The sequence below is a fragment of the Rhineura floridana genome, chromosome 3 (genome assembly GCF_030035675.1).
Source record: "Rhineura floridana isolate rRhiFlo1 chromosome 3, rRhiFlo1.hap2, whole genome shotgun sequence".
Taxonomy (NCBI): domain Eukaryota; kingdom Metazoa; phylum Chordata; class Lepidosauria; order Squamata; family Rhineuridae; genus Rhineura; species Rhineura floridana.
In genome coordinates this window covers 214198168-214217825 of record NC_084482.1, presented here as the reverse complement: position 1 = coordinate 214217825, position 19658 = coordinate 214198168, and the positions used below count along the sequence as shown (strand labels likewise).

General features: G+C 43.8%; 1 long non-coding RNA gene across 5 annotated transcripts; it reads right to left on the bottom strand.

Moving 5' to 3' along the window:
* Positions 1-1508: 1508 nt before the first annotated feature.
* On the bottom strand, positions 1509-18828 carry LOC133381528 (uncharacterized). Of its 5 annotated transcripts, none has more exons than XR_009761691.1 (5): positions 18724-18828; positions 9771-9861; positions 8948-9017; positions 7081-7197; positions 1509-1638 (listed from the first exon to the last, which is right to left on the bottom strand). It is a non-coding gene; the product is annotated as an uncharacterized LOC133381528 (long non-coding RNA). The 5 variants fall into 5 exon arrangements; XR_009761690.1 differs by having other exon boundaries at positions 8953-9017; XR_009761687.1 differs by lacking the exon at positions 8948-9017 and having other exon boundaries at positions 9657-9861; positions 18724-18827.
* Between the last annotated feature and the right edge of the window lie 830 nt (positions 18829-19658).

Sequence of the window (19658 nt, the reverse complement as noted above, 5' to 3'; positions counted from 1 at the left end):
TTAAACAAAGATCTTGGCTACAGATGCTGGAGGCAGTCAGCCGGCCCTCTTGGGGATGTCCTTTCTGGCAGCAGGAACACTTTGCCTTCCTTGGTGCTTGCTTTCTGTTCTGGGAAATCAGGTGAGAATGAAAAACTGCCCTTTCTCTCTTGGGCAGCAGAGGGCACTGCTGTACCATCAATAGCCACTTTTGCTATGAGACAGAACAAGGCTGCTGAAATAAAGGTGAATAATGATACCTATGGAATATCACACCATGCACCCATGCCCCACTACTTCCAGATGTTTTGGGGGGGCAGGATTCAGTTTCCTTTGAAAAGAAGTCATAGAGGATAAGAATATTAATGGCTACTAGCCACAATGGCTGTGTTCTCTCAGAGGTAGTATATGCCTCTTGAATACCAGTTGCCTGGCATCACAAGTGGGAAAAAACTACTTCTTAAACCGCAAGGGTGTTTTGCCTATTAGTGAATTTCTCTGCTTTTTAATCCAGGAGGTAAGAAATGGGATCCTGTGCAAGTGTCTGAGAATATATTGATCATTTGCATGCTTATTGAGTTCAATGGGATTTACTCCTGTGCAATCATGCTTAGGATAGGTGAAACTGACTTGGGGGAAGAGGAAGGGAGGGAGGGGAGGAGGAGGAGAAGAGGAAGGATATTGGGTGGGTGGGCAGAGGGGAAGCCCCTTTCCAAAAGGAAAACATTGTGAACAGTATCATTGCTTTTCAGCGTTTCCCCCACCTTTCTATTCTACATGTGGTCTCCCACTCAAATTTAAACCAAAATTTAAACCCTGGCCACATCCACACCAGACCTTTATTTCACTTTAGGCAGTCGTGGATTTTCCCAGAGAATCCTGGGAAGTATAGTTAGTAAAGAGTGGTGAGAGTTGCTAGGAGATGCCCTGCTCCACCCACAGAGCTTTAATTAGAGCGGCTGATTGTTAAACCAGTCTGGCCACTGAAGCTCTGTCAGTGGAACAGGAGTCTCCTCTCAGCATCCTTCACAAACTACACTTCCCAGGATTCTTTGGGGAAAGCCATGACTGTCTAAAGTGAAATAAAGGTCTGATTTGAGTGTGGCCCTGATTAGCCAAGCCAAGCAGCTGTGAATCTGGCTTTTAGAACACTGTTAGTCGGTTCTTACTGATCATGTCCAGGCTTATCATTGATTTTAATGTTAAATTTCTTAAATTAATTAAAAATTGGCTAGGCATTTTTAAAACTTTTAAAGATCAGAGTACATTAGGGTCCCGCTTCCCGGTGCTCTGCTTCCCAGTGTTCCACTAATGCGGCGGCTTTCCTCCCCTCTTTAAAAGCCGCTTTTGCGGCATTTTGCGGCATTTTGGCATCATTTTCGCGTCATCTTTGTGCGACGCGTCCCATTAAAGTCAATGGGGTTCCGCCTTATGGCAATTTCCTCTTTACGACGGGGGTCCAGAACGGAACCCGCCATATAAGCGGGGCCCTACTGTATGGGGCAAAGTCAGTAATAGGATTACAGGTACTCTGTGAACACGGCTGATTTTTAATTAATTTCAACAAATTATGAGAACACCACAGTGAAAAAGTGGACAAGAGGAAAATCAACTCATTTGAAATGTAGTGTTGGAGGAGAGCTTTGCGGATACCATGGACTGCAAAAAAGACAAATAATTGGGTGTCAGAACAAATTAAACCAGAACTATCACTAGAAACTAAAATGATGAAACTGAGGTTATCATTGGACTTTGACGCATAATTAGAAGACATGATTCACTAGAAAAGACAATAATGCTGGGAAAAACAGAAGGGAGTAGAAAAAGAGGAAGGCCAAACAAGAGATGGATTGATTCCTTAAGGGAAGTCACAGACCTGAATTTACAAGATCTGAACAGGGTGGTTTACAACAAAAGCTACTGGAGGTCACTGATTCATATGGCCACCATAAGTCATAGTCGACTTGAAGGCACATAACACACACACATGAGAACAGAACACCTGACAAAAAAGTCCAAAAGGGTCTGGATTTTTTTCCTCATTTTACATTTTGAACTCTCAATTCTCTGTGTTGTGTGTATCGCCATGAAAACTTGGAGGGTTGTTAAGCAAGCATTTCTGAGTTCAGGACTATATGTTTTGTAAGAGTTTGTTTTGAAATGAGCTTATGAGAAGCATGAACATAAGAACATAAGAAGAGCCTGCTGGATCAGGCCAGTGGCCCATCTAGTCCAGCGTCCTGTTCTCACAGTGGCCAACCAGGTGCCAGGTGCCAGGTAGGAATAAACGGACAGTTCTCCCAATGGAGGGCTGTAGAAAGTGGAGTCCCTCAAGGATCGGTATTGGGACCTGTACTTTTCAACTTGTTCATTAATGACCTAGAATTAGGAGTGAGCAGTGAAGTGGCCAAGTTTGCTGATGACACTAAATTGTTCAGGGTTGTTAAAACAAAAAGGGATTGTGAAGAGCTCCAAAAAGACCTCTCCAAACTGAGTGAATGGGCAGAAAAATGGCAAATGCAATTCAATATAAACAAGTGTAAAATTATGCATATTGGAGCAAAAATTCTGAATTTCACATATACGCTCATGGGGTCTGAACTGGCGGTGACCGACCAGGAGAGAGACCTCGGGTTGTAGTGGACAGCACGATGAAAATGTCGACCCAGTGTGCGGCAGCTGTGAAAAAGACAAATTCCATGCTAGCGATAATTAGGAAAGGTATTGAAAATAAAACAGCCGATATCATCATGCCGTTGTATAAATCTATGGTGCGGCCGCATTTGGAATACTGTGTACAGTTCTGGTCGCCTCATCTCAAAAAGGATATTCTAGAGTTGGAAAAGGTTCAGAAGAGGGCAACCAGAATGATCAAGGGGATAGATCGACTCCCTTACAAGGAAAGTTTGCAGCATTTGGGGCTTTTTAGTTTAGAGAAAAGGCGGGTCAGAGGAGACATGATAGAAGTGTATAAAATTATGCATGGCCTTGAGAAAGTGGATAGAGAAAAGTTCTTCTCCCTCTCTCATAATACTAGAACTCGTGGACATTCAAAGAAGCTGAATGTTGGAAGATTCAGGACAGACAAAAGGAAGTACTTCTTTACTCAGCGCATAGTTAAACTATGGAATTTGCTCCCACAAGATGCAGTAATGGCCACCAGCTTGGATGGCTTTAAAAGAAGATTAGACAAATTCATGGAGGACAGGGCTATCAATGGCTACTAGCCATGATGGCTGTGCTGTGCCACCCTAGTCAGAGGCAGCATGCTTCTGAAAACCAGTTGCCGGAAGCCTCAGGAGGGGAGAATGTTCTTGCACTTGGGTCCTGCTTGCGGGCTTCCCCCAGGCACCTGGTTGGCCACTGTGAGAACAGGATGCTGGACTAGATGGGCCACTGGCCTGATCCAGCAGGCTCTTCTTATGTTCTTAACTCCACCCAGTTAGGCGGCCTTTTCTTTGAAGAAAGGAGCACTCTGGGGAAATGAAGATGGTGGGAGCAAAGAAGAAGGTTTCCTTGATTCAGTAAAAAATGGTTTCCGTGCTCTGGGTAAAGACTGTGGCCTGTGTGACTGAGTCATCCTTGCGCGTGTGTGTTATCTGGTACAAGCTATACTTCCGCTATGGCGGTTCTGCTAACTGGACCAGATGCCTTTCTGGTGAGATCGCATGCACGCTCCAGTTCTGGAAAGCTACAGCCATCTAGCCCTGTGACTGGCCAGGAGGCCTGGCTCGCTGTTGCTAGGCCTTCACTTATAAAAGTAGTTCTGCTCCTTTGTCCTATGCCTCACATTCTGGATCCTGACCCCTGTGGACATCCCAGGGTTTACTCTAATGTGCAGGCAGACACATTTTGGGTAGTGTTAAAAAAAAGGCAGCGTGAAATACGTTCTTGTGCAGTTGAGCATATGGGATTTAATAAGAAGCGAGGTAGTTTCTAAAAAAGAAATACTGTGGATGAGAAAAGATACAAAGAAATAGAAAATGAAGATAAATATTGGCTCCTTTGAAATCTTCATAACCCGCAAAGTATATTACTTGACTAGTTGGGGGGTGGGCTATGTGCTTGCTGCGTGTGCAGTAGGAAAAGGAGGGGAAAAACTTAAAACCTGACAGCCAGGTGTGGTGTACTGGTTGGAGTGCTGGACTAGGACCTGAGAGACCAGGGTTCTAATCCCCGCTCAGCCACGAAGCTCACTGGGTGACCTTGGGCCCGTCACTGCCTCTCAGCCTAACCCTACCTCACAGGGTTTTTGTGGAGATTCAATGAAGACGGGAGAGAATCACGTACACTACCTTGAGCTGCTTGGAGAAAACGTGGGATATAATTGCAATACATAAATAATAAATCAAGCATGGGACATCCCTGTGCTACTTGGTAGTGCCAGTGGGGGTCAACTGCTCTGTTTGCTCTGTGTTCAGAGTTAGGCACATTAACTTTGCTATTTTGATTTTCTTGTCCTATAACTCCCTACTTTAACTCCTGCATTCTTACTAGGTTATATATATGCATTTCTCACTGGTATACAGATTAATAAATCTTCTGATGGATGACCTTTATCGGGAGAAGGACGGGGGAGTGCGACCCTGTTATTCTTACTTGATCTCTCAGCGGCTTTTGAGACCATTGGCCTTGGTATCCTCCTGGGCCGACTTAGTGAGATGGGTATTGGAGGCACTGTTTTATAGTGGTTCCGATCCTATCTCCAGGGTCACTCTCAGAGAATAGCATTGGGTGACTGTCTTTCGGCCCCCTGGCAGTTGTGCTGTGGGGTGCTGCAGGGTACTATGTTGTCCCCCATGTTGTTTAATATCTTATATGAAGCCCTTGGGAGTGGTCATCAGGAGATTTGGGGCAAGGTGTCAGCAGTACACTGATGATACCCAGCTCTATTTCTCTATAACGTCTGAATTGGGAGAGGCCGTGGAAGCCCTGGACCACTGCCTGGACTCGGTGATGAGCTGGATGAGGGCCAATAAACTGAGTCTGAATCCTAGCAAGATGGAGGCGCTGTGGGTTGGTGGTTCCCAAGTTCGGATAATTGGTCAGTTGCCTGCTTTGGATGGGGTCATATTCCCTCTGAAAGAGCAGGTCCGTAGCCTGGGGGTGCTCTTGGATCCATCTTTGTTGCTAGAGGCCCAGATGACCTCAGTGGCTAGGAGTGCCTTTTACCAGCTTCGGCTGATGAGACAGTTGCAGCCATTTCTGGACCAGGATAGCCTGACCACTGTTGCCCAAGCACTGGTAATCTCTAGGCTGGATTACTGCAATGCGCTCTATGTGGGGCTGCCCTTGAGGTTGGTCCGGAAGCTGCAGCTGGTGCAAAATGCGGCAGCAAGACTGCTGGAACAGGGTATCACCAACATGTCACTCTGCTGCTGAAAGAATTGCACTGGCTGCCCATCTGCTACCAGGCCAAGTTCAAGGTTGTAGTTTTGGTGTACAAAGCCCTATACATCTTGGTACCAGGACACCTAAAAGACCATCTTATCCCTTATATACCCAGTTGATCACTGCGCTCTGCAGGTGAGGGCCTCCTGCAAATACCATCTTATCAGGAGATTCATTCTGCACAATCTAGGAAACGGACCTTTAGTATAGTGGCACCTATCCTTTGGAATTCCCTCCTGTTAAATATTAGACAACAGCTGGTATAGCACAATGGGGAGGAGAACCTGGCTGGGAGTCCAGAGTCTGTGAGTTCAAATCCTCGCTTGTGTCTCCTGGGTGTCAAGGGCCAGCTAAAGGTCACCCCCACAGTGAGTGGCTCAGGGGTTACGTGCCCTGTCACCTGTGCAGATGTGGCCAAGCGGCATAGTCCCAAGGAGCCCAGTTGCACCCCAGCTGGCAGTTGTGGACAAGGAAGGGGCTGGCTTGTGCAGCTGTGGCAAGCTGAGCAGGCCATAGCCAGCTGCGGAGGACTAGCCTCAGAGGGAGGCAATGGTAAACCCCTCTGAATACCTCTTACCATGAAATCCCTTTTCATAGGGTAGCCATAAGTTGGGATCAACTTGAAGGCAATCCATTTCCATTTTCAAATATTAGAAAGGTGCCATCTCTGTTATCTTTTTGGTGCCTACTGAAGATCTTCTTCTTTCAACAAGACTTTTAAGTAGAGACTTTATCCCAGTCTGCATCTGTGTTCGAATTGCTTTTTAATGTTTTTAAACCTTTTCTTTTCTTTTAAAGATATTTTTAAAGCTTTTTAAAAAAATGTTTTTAAAGATGTTTTGTTTTAATATATTTTAAAGCCTGTTTTTATGATGTTTTAAAGTGTTTTTAGTGCTTTTGTTTGCCGCCCTAGGCTCCTACCGGGGGGAAGGGTGGGATATATATAAAATAATTAATAAAGTATATGTGGAGAAATTGCTTGCAAAAAGTGTATACACTAGTCAAAACTTGCTTGTTAGGAAAATTTCACACTAATATGCTGCAGGATTTTAATGAGGATTTTTTTAAAAAAAAATGCAAATTGCTGCAGAAATGTGGAGAAGTGAAATTAAGATTGGAAATACGAGAAACTGAGAGAACCAAATTGACAGATCCTTCCATCCCTAATCTCAAGGGTCATCCAGTGTACACTTTGGGAGTCTCCTGGGACAAGCTGAGTGGACTTCAGGAGTGCTGGCAACATTCTACCTTGCAGGGTTGGTTTTTAACGTGGTAATTTGGCACCTACTACACCAACAAGACTCTGGTTCCCGGGTTTTGGGACCAGTGGTCCTTGACAGTGGGCACACTGGAGTCTTACCTAGGGGTGGAGGGATCTGTCGATTCTGGTTCTCCCGTTTCTCTTTTTTCCTATCTTAAATTCAGTTCTCTGCGTTTTTGCAGCAAGTTGTGATTTTTTTTAATTAAAAAAAACCCTTATGAAAACTCACCAGCGCTTTATGCCAAATTTCTCCTAAGAAACACATTACGCAAAACACAAAAGCTGCATGCGGTTTTTGATTAATGCACATATTTTGGCGAGCAATTTGTCCTAACGCAATGCATATTTGTATGTTATTTCTCAGTAGTATATTCACTTCTATGCACACAAATTCACTGATGGGGCCTTGGTAACAGTTTGGGCCAATCAGGAATCGGTGGTCGGCTTACTCTGGTGATGCTCGTAGGCTTTGTGAATGAAATAGGAGATGGCGATCGCCGTTGCGGCAATGCACAGACACGGAACAACAGCTGGGGGCACTGTGACACTGAGGAACTTAGCTGCACCTGCAAAGAGAAAGCCCAGGTCAGTGCCACAACCAAGCATTGCACTATCCCAACAGGCACATTAATAACCTGAAGTTATGACGACTGTGAGGTACATGTGAAAGAACTTCCCTGAAGTTTATTGCATCCAACTTGTCTCTATGGGCTTGACAGCAGGGCGATGCTTCCACACAGAGGGCTCCTAATGTTACTACTAGGTGTTGGTCTTGGCGCACAAAGCCTTAAACATCTTAGGGCCCACATACTTAAAGGGGGGGCTTCTCCCACCCCAGCTCCACCCTAATACCTACCAACCTGTGCTTTTGAGATTGACACGGGAGGCCCTGTTTGTGATCCTGTCAACAGGCAGGGCCTTGAGAGTGGCGACACCACACAGGGCCTTCCCTGGTTGGGGCCCCGATTGTGGAATTTGGGATGGAAGGGAGAAGGAGATGAGCATATTTATAAACTGCTAGGCTCTTTTCTGGCTCAGGTATTTCCCCTTTTTAGTGTTTTTTCCCTTGTAATTTGCCGTCCTGGAGCCCTTTTGAGAGGTTGGGCGGGCTATAAATAAAATAAAACAAAAAGCACTGGTGAAGTGGGCATCTGAGGAAGCAACCAGCCACAAGAGCAATGTTTTCTCTCTCTTGTCCGAGGCAGTATGTTTCTAAATACCGGTTGCTGGGAGTCACAAGGGAGATGGTTGTTGCACCCAGGGCCTGCTTTTGGGCTTCCCATTGGGGCATCTGGTTGTCCACTGTGAGAAGGGGGTGCTGGACTAGATGGGCCTTTGGCTTGGTCCAGCAGTCAGGATCCTCTTATGTAAGGTTGGGCTCTGGCCCACAGAAGCTTATGCACTGTGCATACACTTTCAGTCCTATCACCACAGACTTAAGGCAGAGAGTTGCCAACCTGGTGCCTGCGGGTGCAAAAAAGTCTTTAGCCCGCCTAGAAAGAAAGTCATGAAGGAAAATGTGCAGGGCTTGTCAGCATTTGTAACCAATGAGTGAAGTCAGAGCTGTGATTACTGAGTGAGCTGTTTGGACACCAGGCAAAAGGAATTCCTGGAGTCCTAAAGAGCATCTGTTTTCCTCTTCCGTTTTATTTTCTGTTTTATTTACCTAGCAATAAAGATGAATCTTTCTTGTGGTGGGTTTGTTTGAAGTTGGACTATGACCTGGGAGATGAGAGTTCTAATCCCCACACAGCCATGAAGCTCCCTGGGTGCCCTTGGGCCAGTCACTGCCTCTCAGACTCAGAGAGAGGAAATGGTAACCCCCCTCTGAATACCGCTTACAATGAAAGCCCTATTCGTAGGGTCGCCACAAGTCAGAATCGACTTGAAGGCAGTTCATTTTCATTTTTTTCGTTCCCTAGAATTAGTTTTCTGCAAATACTACTCCATAAATGTAAAATGTACTGCCTTCAAGTCGATTCTGACTTATGGCAACCCTATGAATAGGGTTTTCATGGTAGGCGGTATTCAGAGGGGGTTTACCATCGCCTTCTTCTGAGGCTGAGAGGCAGTGACTGGCCCAAGGTCACCCAGGGAGCTTCATGGCTGTGTGGGGATTCGAACCCTGGTCTCCCAGGTCATAGTCCAACACTCTAACCACTACGCCACACTGGCTCTCCATAATAAGTGTCAATGGATGTTAAAGAATCCCCTCCTGAAATGGCAAAAGTTTGCAAAGAGACTTAGGCACCTCCCCTGCTGTGCAAGAGCGGATGTGCAGGCACTCGTTAAGAGTTTACTGTATAGTCAACTTACAGTACCGTGTAAAATTAGACAGTGGACCAGAAGCAGCCTCGGGGTGGTGGTGGTGCAACACTTCCCACTTCTGAACAAGAGATAAGAAAAAGGCACGTTTCTTTGAGACTATGCATACTGACTAGAGAGTGTGCATATTGCCTGAGAATGTATAACATGCAGTTGAGATATGCACATCTCCCAAGACCTGTTGGGGATTATGTATGTTGACCGGGGAAATGTGGACAACTTCCTCTTCGTGGAAGGATGATGTGCATGTTCTCCATAAGGCCTGGTGCATCATGTGCACAATGATAGGATGTTCTGTATATTAATTGCTCAACTTATCATTCCCCTTCACGCACACACATACACACAAAGTACCAGAAGCTTTGAGCTTCTAGCTCCTCCTCTGTTCTGCCAGAACAAAACAGAGAAGACCTTCCTTTTTAGGAAGGCCTTTGGTTTTTAATGTCTCTTGTGTTTTGAATATTTTAAACACTCTGATTGTGGCTGCATTTTATTTTCCTCTGCTGTTTTGGGTGGGTTTAGTTTTCAGCTATAAAAAGTGGGTTGTCTCCAGTGCTAACCCTACTCAGAAAAGACCCATTGAAATTAACAGATATGGCTAAGTAAGGTCCATCAATTTCATTAGGTTTAACTCTTAAGTAGAAGTTAGTTGGATACAACATAATATTTTGCATTGTTTACTGCTCTTACTGTTAAATACCTTCAGCTCTCCTGAGGAAAGGCAAAATATAAATGTTTTTAATAGATCAACAGTAATCAGCCGGCCCCTGCATTGTCCATGCAGATGTCCAACATAGCACCTTCGGGGACTCACCCACAGTGGTTTCAATGGCAATTGCCTTGATTATCAGAGGATCAGTCATTTTACAAGCAGCTGAGAAAGCCAGCAGCCTCCTTGCTGGTGCCTGCAGAGAACATCACAGGTTAGTTAATGATAAACAAGACTGTGAAGAGCATTTATCTTTGCAGGTGACTTTCATCCCCAACCCCAAAGCTGACCCAGGACAGGCTGGCTCCTCATGAGCAAGAAAGGTAAGGCTGAGGGTTGGGTGAGAATTCAGCTAAAGTCAGATTTAATACAGGATTTTCAAATAATTTACATATTCTCCATCTTTGTGGACTTTTTTTATGCTGCAATTTTCTGCGGCTGTTCCTCAAACCACATCTTTTTAAACGAATGAAAATGCATTGATATTGTGAACAATAACATTATCAATGTGAACTTCTGTCTAAACTGATGAAATGTGTATTCCCTTTCACTTCAGTCAATGTGTCAGCTCTTCACTGAGACAGCAGTGTCGGTGGGGGTGCAGGCAGGGCTGGAGATTCCTTGGTAATTGCCAGGCCATAAGTCCTCAGCCGGCAGCTTGGCTATAAATCTGCCAGGCTAGCAAGGAGGAAGCAAGATAAGGGCAGAGGCCATTCAAAGCTTACGTGCCAAGCCAGAAATCCAGAAGAGACGTCAGTGAAGGTCCGGGTCTAGTTTGCTGAGAGATCAGTCCAAGTCAAGGTTCAAGGGATAGGAAGACACACAGTGGTCACGCCTGACGTTGTAGTCAGCAACAAGCTGAAGCCAAGGTTTGACTTGTAAGGAGCAGGTTTGTCAGCAGGTGTGAGCCATCAGCATTTTGGTCTTAAGTGGACAGGCCTGCCTCTCTTCTGCCTGACCTTCTGCTGTCTATGTTCTGCAGGTGAGGGGGGAGTATCCTGTTCACTGGCTGCGTCTGGCTGAAGGGCTTCAGCTGTGTCTGGGGTGCTCTGCAGCTGAGGGGGAGAAGGAGCTGGGTTCTCAGGAGTTTCCTCCATTTCTCCTTCTGGGTCTGCTGCTGTTACTTCTGAGTCATCCTCGTCTGATGAGTCCTCTGACGGGGCCATGACACAATGTTGATGGCAGCCATTACAATTATTTGTAATTATTATTCACCCTTATTTCTTTTTTTTTTAACTCAGAGGGGCTGCACAGCAGGAGTCAATTATATCCTTAAAATATTAAGGCTGTAATCCATGGGGACGACCATGGGGCTGTCTCAAGTTGTCACTGGCCCGATACATAGGGCAGGGCACACCCTCAACTGATGGCACTGTTTCAGAGTGGTTCTGGCCTTATCTCCAAGGTCGCTCTCAGAGAATAGCATTGGGTGACTGTCTTTTGGCCCCCTGGCAGTTGTGCTTTGGGGTGCTGTGGGGTACCATCTTGTCCCCCATGCTGTTTAACATCTATATGAAGCCCTTGGGAGCGGTCATCAGGAGATTTGGGGCGAGGTGTCAGCAGTACACTGACGATACCCAGTTCTATTTCTCCATAACTTCTGAATCATGAGAGGCCATGCAAGCCCTGGATCACTGCCTGGACTTAGTGGTGGGCTGGATGAGGGCCAATAAACTGAGTCTGAATCCTAGCAAGACGGAGGCACTGTGGGTTATGGGATTGTACTCTCTCTGAAAGAGCAGGTTCATAGTCTGGGGGTGCTCTTGGATCCATCTTTGTTGCTAGAGGCCCAGGTGACCTCCGTAGCTTGTTGTTGTTATCTGCCTTTAAGTTGATTACGACTTATGGCGACCCTATGAATCAGTGACCTCCAAGAGCATCTCTCATGAACCACCCTGTTCAGATCTTCTAAGCAGGTCTGTGGCTTCCTTTATGGAATCAATCCATCTCTTGTTTGGCCTTCCTCTTTTTGTACTCCCTTCTGTTTTTCCCAGCATGATTGTCTTTTCTAGTGAATCATGTCTTCTCATGATGTGTCCAAAGTATGATAACTTCAGTTTCATCATTTTAGCTTCTAGTGATCGTTCCGGTTTAATTTGTTCTAACACCCAATTATTTGTCTTTTTTGCCGTCCATGGTATCCGCAAAGCTCTCCACCAACACCACATTTCAAATTCTCTTATCCACTTTTTTCACTATCCAACTTTTACATCCATACGTACAGTGGCGTCACTAGGGTTGGTGTCACCCGGTGCGGTAACTCATGGTGTCACCCCCATGGACCTCCTCCCGTACTAGACCATACAGAATCCTTAGTAATGTTTTTTGTACTAATGTTACTCGTAAATCGTAATTCCCATATATCACTGAATGTAATGGTAATAGTAGTGACATAAACAACTAGCAAAATTAAAATTACACCTTTAAATTACAATATCATATGCACAGCCCAAATTCTTGCTCTTATCACTAATGGGATTTAATTATCTTGCATATGCCCATAGTAAATTTTCAGATACTTTCAGACCCTCAGCAATTTTCAAGTGGTCTATGTAGAAGGAAAGTTTGGGAACCCCTGGTCTAAGACACCTGCTTATGTCCCTGTGCTGCTCTCACCCCTCATTTAGGTGCCTGGGATGCATGCATGTGGACATACCTCCTTACAGTTATGGAAAGTGATTCTTAATAATAAGTCTCCAGACACAAAGTTACATAGGTATTTATCAGTTGTTTAGTAGAAAATTCAGAAGTGCAGAGTCCCTTCATGATAGTTGCAGCCACATACACCCTTTTTTACTCCTGGATTAAGAATGAGATCTTTGTTAATGCATTCTCTCACAACAACAAACATCTCTAGGAGCCAATCAGCATGTAAGTGGAGAGCGTTAGCAATTGAGAAGAGTCTTCTCAGTGGCTGACTCACCTCCTTTCACTCTGATTGGCTCCAATCAGCAGGAAAGGCAAGGAAGCCTATTAGAAGACTCTTCTCAGTGACTAACACACTCCCTTTTCATGCTGACTGTAGGATGCTTGGAGACATAGGGACCCTGCTCCCAAAAAAGCAGAGGGACTAAGATCCCCTGGGCGACTACCCTCCTGGTGCTTATGAACATGACCGTAATATATTTTGTGACGTGCAAGTTCGATATTATTTATTAAGTGTGTTTAGGATTACACTGATGGCATTCCCAAATATGTACTTTCAAACAGACTTTGGTTTTCCATAACACAATGTTTGTCCAAGCCTCCACACTTGGGGGGGCACTACTTGCACACCCCTTCCATAAGCACGTCAAAGTTGGATACACACCTAAACCAAGACCCAGACAAAAGGGCACTCAAAACAAAAAGGTAATTACAGTGGCTGAGTAGATCTTGTACAGTGGTTATACTGACTGGGCAGCCACTGTCCTTCATATTTTACAAAATACTTTTTCCTATACAAAGATTAAATTTCTGTGTATGAAAAAGTAATATATGAAGTGGTCTCAATAGTGAGAAGTAAACAAGTGAATGGTGATCCAAATGTTTTTCATTCTCACATCATGAAGCTAGCTGCCAGATGATGTATCACCTTCCCTACGCATGCAGCGTAGACTGAAAAAACAGCACCCAAGCCACCATTCAATACGTGCACGTGTTCTTTCCAACATGAATCTACAGGTCTCAAAAAGTAATGTGTGACAAACACCTTATAACACCTCAAGCACCTTATAACATGCCTCAAGCATGGTCTCTTGTTCTACCAGCATGCCTCCACACCATCACTTTGCCAAAACCTAAGGATAGGTAAATTGCTTTTAGGGAGGTTCACAATTATGAGTTCCTATTGATTTAATCTAAAAATATTTAAAATACATAAAAACAGCCAGGGGAAGATATTGGAGAAATATAAAATAAATACAAATTAAAAAGGGGGGGGGAGGTGAAGAGACCTTAAATGTGCTACTCACCATCTCTCAGCCTATCCTCCCCTCAGGATGAAAACAACGGAGAACCACGACCACCCCCAGGAAGAAGGGCACACTTAAAATGTAGAGGAAAAAATCATCTACAACCATAGTGTGAAATCAAATACTTATTGGGACACAGTATGAAGAAATATTTATGTAAACATGACTCTCAAATATGTTTATGAATTACACAATCTGTAAATATATTTATAGTGCAATCCGATGTTTGTTTACTCAGGAGTAAGTCCCAATGTATTCAATGGGGCTTACTCAAACTGGGAAGTGTGCAGAGAACTACAGCCTCAAGTGATAAGGAACTTGTTCTTTCAACTTGTTCTTTTAAGTTGAGACCTTATCCCAGTCTGAGTCTGTGTTGGAATTGCTTTTTAATATGCTTTTAAGCCTTTTCTTTTCTAAAAAAAAAATTTTTTTTAAGCTTTTAAAAAATATTTTCAAAGATGTTTTAATATATTTTAAAGTCTGTTTTTATGATGTTTTAAAGTGCTTTTAGTGCTTTTGTTTGCCGCCCTGGGCATCCACTGGGAGGAAGGGCGGGATATAAATCAAATAATAAATAAATAAACTTCATTCACCCAACCCAAAATTCAGAATCATGCCACTTTAGGCTGTTTTCCAACTGTTTATTCTTGCTTTATGGTTATTGGATTTTAAATGGCTTTATTTCTTGTTGTGAGCTGCCTTGGTTTCCAACCCTACCTCACAGGGTTGTTGGAAAGACTACACACACACACTGCACATGTATAAATACATACAGCCCATATAATAGTTTATTGTCAAACCAGTTGGTCATTGCAGAAAAATCAGTATTAGTTTTAAAAAAATAAGTATTAGTTTCCTACAGAATAAAAACTGTAATATCTAAGTAAGCCCTGCCTACGTGCTTTAAAATAGGACCGGGGGGGTGGGGGCAGAAAAAGAACACAAACACAATTCTTTTTTACATTCACTCAAAAGTCCCATTGATTTTCAGCACATTCATAACCATGTCTACTCAAAAGTAAATCCTATTGAATTCAATGGGATTTACTCTGGAGATATGGGATTAGCAATGCTTTTACCCCCACAAAAGCAAGTTTTGGGAAGGTTTTCAAAACACTGCCCAGGATCTGACTCCTACACACAAGAGGGGAAAAAACTGAAATGTACATACTTACCCAATTTATGAGATTTTCAGATAAACAGGGGGGGGGGACCACAATTTTCTGGCCTTGCAATGAGGTTTACTAGACACTGCCACAGGTCAAACAAACACTTCACTGATTGGCTGCAATCCTGAACGGGCAGGGTTAATGCTACGAAGTGCTATACAGTAGTTTAAAAAAAGATTTAACGGGGGCTGCTGACGTTTTTATGTATATCTTGAGAACCGGACCACCTAGAAACTTATTTTTTTTTTAAATTAAAGCTGAGAATCACCCCCCTCTGATGGTGTCAACTGGTGCGGTCCGCACCCCACCCCCTCGTGACGCCACTGCATATGTAGAGATCGGGGATACCATGGTCTGAATGATCCTGACTTTAGTGTTCAGTGATACATCTTTGCATTTGAGGACCTTTTCTAGTTCTCTCATAGCTGCCCTCCCCAGTCCCAGCCTACTTCTGATTTCTTGACTATTGTCTCCTTTTGGTTAATGACTTTGCCAAGGTATTGATAATCCTTGACAAGTTCAATGTCCTCATTGTCAACTGTACAGTTACATAAATCTTCTGTTGTCATTACTTTAGTCGTTTTGACGTTCAGCTGTAGTCCTGCTTTTGTGCTTTCCTCTTTAACTTTCATCAGCATTCATTTCAAATCATTACAGATTTCTGCTAGTAGTATGGTATTGTCTGCATATCTTAAATTATTGATATTTCTCCCTCCAATTTTCACACCTCCTTCATCTTGGTCCAGGAGTGCCTTTTACCAGCTTTGGCTAGTAAGGCAGCTGCTACCGTTTCTGGACCAGGATAGCCTGACCACTGTTGTCCACGCTGTGGGTTGGTGGTTCCCGAGTTCGGATAATTGATCACTTGCCTGCTTTGGATGAGGTTGTACTCCCTCTGAAACAGCAGGCCTGTAGTCTGGGGGTGCTCCTTGGTTCATCTTTGTCACTAGAGGCCCAGGTGACCTCAGTGGCTAGGAGTGCCTTTTACCAGCGTCGGCTGGTAAGACAGCTGTGGCCGTTTCTGGACCGGGAATGCCTGACCACTGCTGTCCATGCACTGGTAACCTCCAGGCTGGATTACTGTAATGAACTCTATGTGAGGCTACCCTTGAGGTTGGTCCAGAAGCTGCAGCTGGTGCAAAATGTGGCGGCGAGACTACTCACTGGGGCAGGGTATCGCCAACATGTTACCCCGCTGTTGAAAGAATTGCATTGGCTATCTATTAGCTACCGGGCTAAGTTCAAGGTTCTAGTTTTGGTGTACAAAGCCCTATACAGCTTGAGACTAGGATACTTGAAAGACAGTTGTATCCCTTACAGACCCTGTAGATCACTGCGCTCTGCAGGTGAGGGCCTCCTGCAGATACCATCTTATCAGGAGGTCTGTTCTGCACAACATAGGAAACAGAACTTTAGTGTGGCAGCACCTACCCTGTGGAACTCCCTCCCCTTAAATATTAGACAGGCGCCATCTCTGTTATCTTTTCGGCACCTACTGAAAACTTTCCTCTTTCAACAAGCCTTTTAAGTTGAGACCTATCCCACTCTGTGTCTGTGTTGGAATTGCTTTTTAATATGTTCTGAAACCTTTTTAAAAATGTTTTTAATCTTAGATGTTTTGAAAGGTTTTTTTAAGTAACATTTTTGAATATGTTTTGTTTTAATGTGTTTTAAAGTTTGTTTTTATGATGTGTTAATTTTTTGGTGCTTTTGTTTACCGCCTTGGGCTCCTGCTGGAAGGGTGGGATATAAATCAAGTAATAATAATAATCCAATACATGCCTACTTAGAAGTGAGCTCTACTGTGTTCAATGGGACTTATCCCAGGTAAGTGTGCATTGGATTGTAGCCTAAGTCTGTTTTTTTTTGCCTTTTTAACAAATATATTCATAACATCATTCAAGTTGACATTTTAATATGCCTTGGGCTTACAGTCCATGATGAGCTTAGTTTTTAAAAAACAACACCTCTGTATGTTTCATATACTATCATTTTCCTATTTCAGTACATTTTAAACTGAAAAACCATTACACAAACAGTTGTGTATGTTATGGAAAAAATGTAAGCAAAAATGCTGCAATTACATCTTTTGGTGAATTACATCTTTTGTACTAAGGTATTTTTTACCAAATAATTACAAAAAGTATTTTTGTTACAAATAGTGTTTTACAAATAAATTAATTTAATTTCGTCCTATCTCTGCTTAGGACTTCTTATTTTATCCTAGTTTGATTGTTTGTGCATGCGGGAAGGGACTTGATCACCATCTCCATTATATCTTCCCTGACAAGTTACATGTCATTAGAATGTTCCGAAATTTAAGCAAACTTGAATACTGCTCTGCACTGCACAAACTACATTTAAATTGCCTTACTAGAAGTTATCTCTTAACTCTCTGATATATTGCCTTTTCTTATTTGTGCTAAGAAAACTTTTTTTTTCAATGCAGATGTGGCCACTGCTATCTGATGTGCTTTCCAAAGAGCCTGGGTTTCTTTTGCCTTATTGTTTCATTAGCTTGGATTGGGGTGGGGTGGAAATTAGATGCTTCGCTGCTGCTGCATGGAAGAGCAAAATATTTACACTATCAGTGAGCCAATTCAGTCGTGCCTGCAGTGCTCTAACCAGTACTCCTCACAGCCATATGCTACCACAATGGCTCTCTTACACACAGAGCATGTCTGTTTTGTCCTGGCTATGAGACTAGTGGTTGCTTACAGATTGTGTCAGTTTCTGGGCATCCTATTGCCAGCCCAGCCAAGGTAAGGGACCATCAGCTAAAAGTCCATCCCCCTCCCCCTTCACTCAGTGCTTCACGCGCCCCTCCCCCAAACCCTCAGTAACAAGCCTTGCCTGCCTTTGCTCAAACATTCATGTTTGGATCCCAAATCCAGGCAAATAATTTGACCTTTTGCTAGTCTCGCTCCAGAGGAAGTGACTTAACCGAGTCTGCATCTGGGACCGGAGACTGTGTGATAAGCTCTAGTCCCTTCCCCCGAAACAACAACCCTTGCCTGCCTGTGCTCAGACATTCATATTTGGAGCAATCCCAAAGCCAGGAAAACTAAGAAGATTTTGACCATAAGCCTCATGCAGGAAGGGACTGTTTTGTTTTGGCAAAACAACTAGCTGCAACTCTGCACCCTTACATGGAAGTTAGTCCCATGGAACTCAGAGGGGCTTATTTCAGAGAAGACCTGATTCACTGGAAAAGACAATAATGCTGGGGAAAAACAGAAGGGAGCAGAAAAAGAGGAAGGCCAAACAAGAGATGGATTGATTCCACAAAGGAAGCCACAGACCAGAACCTACAAGATCTGAACAGGGTGGTTCATGACAGATGCTCTTGGAGGTCGCTGATTCATAGGGTCGCCATAAGTCGCAATCGACTTGAAGGCACATAACAACAGCAACAACAATGCACAGGATTGCACTGTTGAACGCTCTGGCTGTCAATCTCTTTTCTCTCTCTCTTTCTGTCCCCCCCCCGCTAATACGATTTGATACCAATGTTTTCCCACCCTCTCTCCGATTCTCAGCACAGCAGTGATCAATCCACCCTTCCCTCCACGCACATCCTCTGTGCTATTCTCTCTCTCTGCCCCCCTCTTTTTTCTTCCTTTCTGCCACCCACCAAATCCACCACCCTTTGCCTTTTCCTGAATCATATTTGATCCTCCCCACCCCACCCCCAAAAGCTAGTCAGTTTCACCGTCATGGAAAGCAAAGCAGTTTAATGTTCAATTTGCTGTAGGTTTACAAAAAGAAAAGAAAAGAAAAGTCAGGAACAGCCGTGGAAACTCGCAGCATGAAAGATCGGTCAGCATAGACTGTTCACACGTCCGCTATGGTGGAAATGCTGTGCCAAACTGGAAATCAGCAAAGTTCTTCCTCACCCCTTCCATTCCCAAACTTTCATAGCTGTTCAATTCTTACCTTATCAGTGCGTGGCAGAAGGAGCTTGCGTGTGTGTGTGCGTGCGCCTCAATTTATATGTCCTTTTTTGGGTAACACCCTCCTTTTTCTAGTGCTCTTTTCTGATTGCTGGATTTTGGAAGGGGCAGGGAGAAGAGAGAGGCCACATTCTGAATTCTTCCCTCCCTCTCTCATGTCAGTGACTGCATTAAAAAAAATCTATTTCCGGGAAATCTTATGAGAACAAAGAAATTAGCTATTCCCCTTTGGACACCAGAGGGCGTTGCAACCCCACTTTTGTTGAGGAAAAGATGGCTGAAGGCGAAATAATGGAATTGTCTGCAAAGATAAAGTTTAAAAAGAGGAGAGAGTGAGAGAGAGCTCTGCAAAAGTACAAGATGTTTTTCTCTTGTTTGGAGCAAAGAACAGCTGTCATCCTGGATAAATATATTTCAAGGATAAAGTAAAAGCAACAGAGAGGCTTGTGTCACCTTAAACTACCGGCCCCCTCTATTTGTATTTTATTGTGGATGTTCTTGACACAACAATACTGCATTAGCAGTGAGTTTATTCTGCTTTATTCATTGTTCTATGATCCAATGCCACAACATTACTGCTGTCCAGAAGGAGTTATGGTGCAACAAAAATAGGACCAAAATAACCCACCAAAAAACCCAGAGCATTTGTGGTACGAACCATTATGGGATTTCAGCAGGAATTTACAGGATATGCACTGACTGGAAACGAACCACTATGCCTGCCCCAAAACATTTGCAAGCACAAACAGTATTGAAACCGGGATTGCGTGTGGCAGCATCATGAGCGCAAATCATCTGGAGGGGCCTTATTGCGGCACATGCATTTGTAGAGTAGAAATGACTTCACCGCTTCATCAGGTGCATGTAATGAATCTGATGAAGTGGACTATGGTCCACAAAAGCTATGCCACAATACAT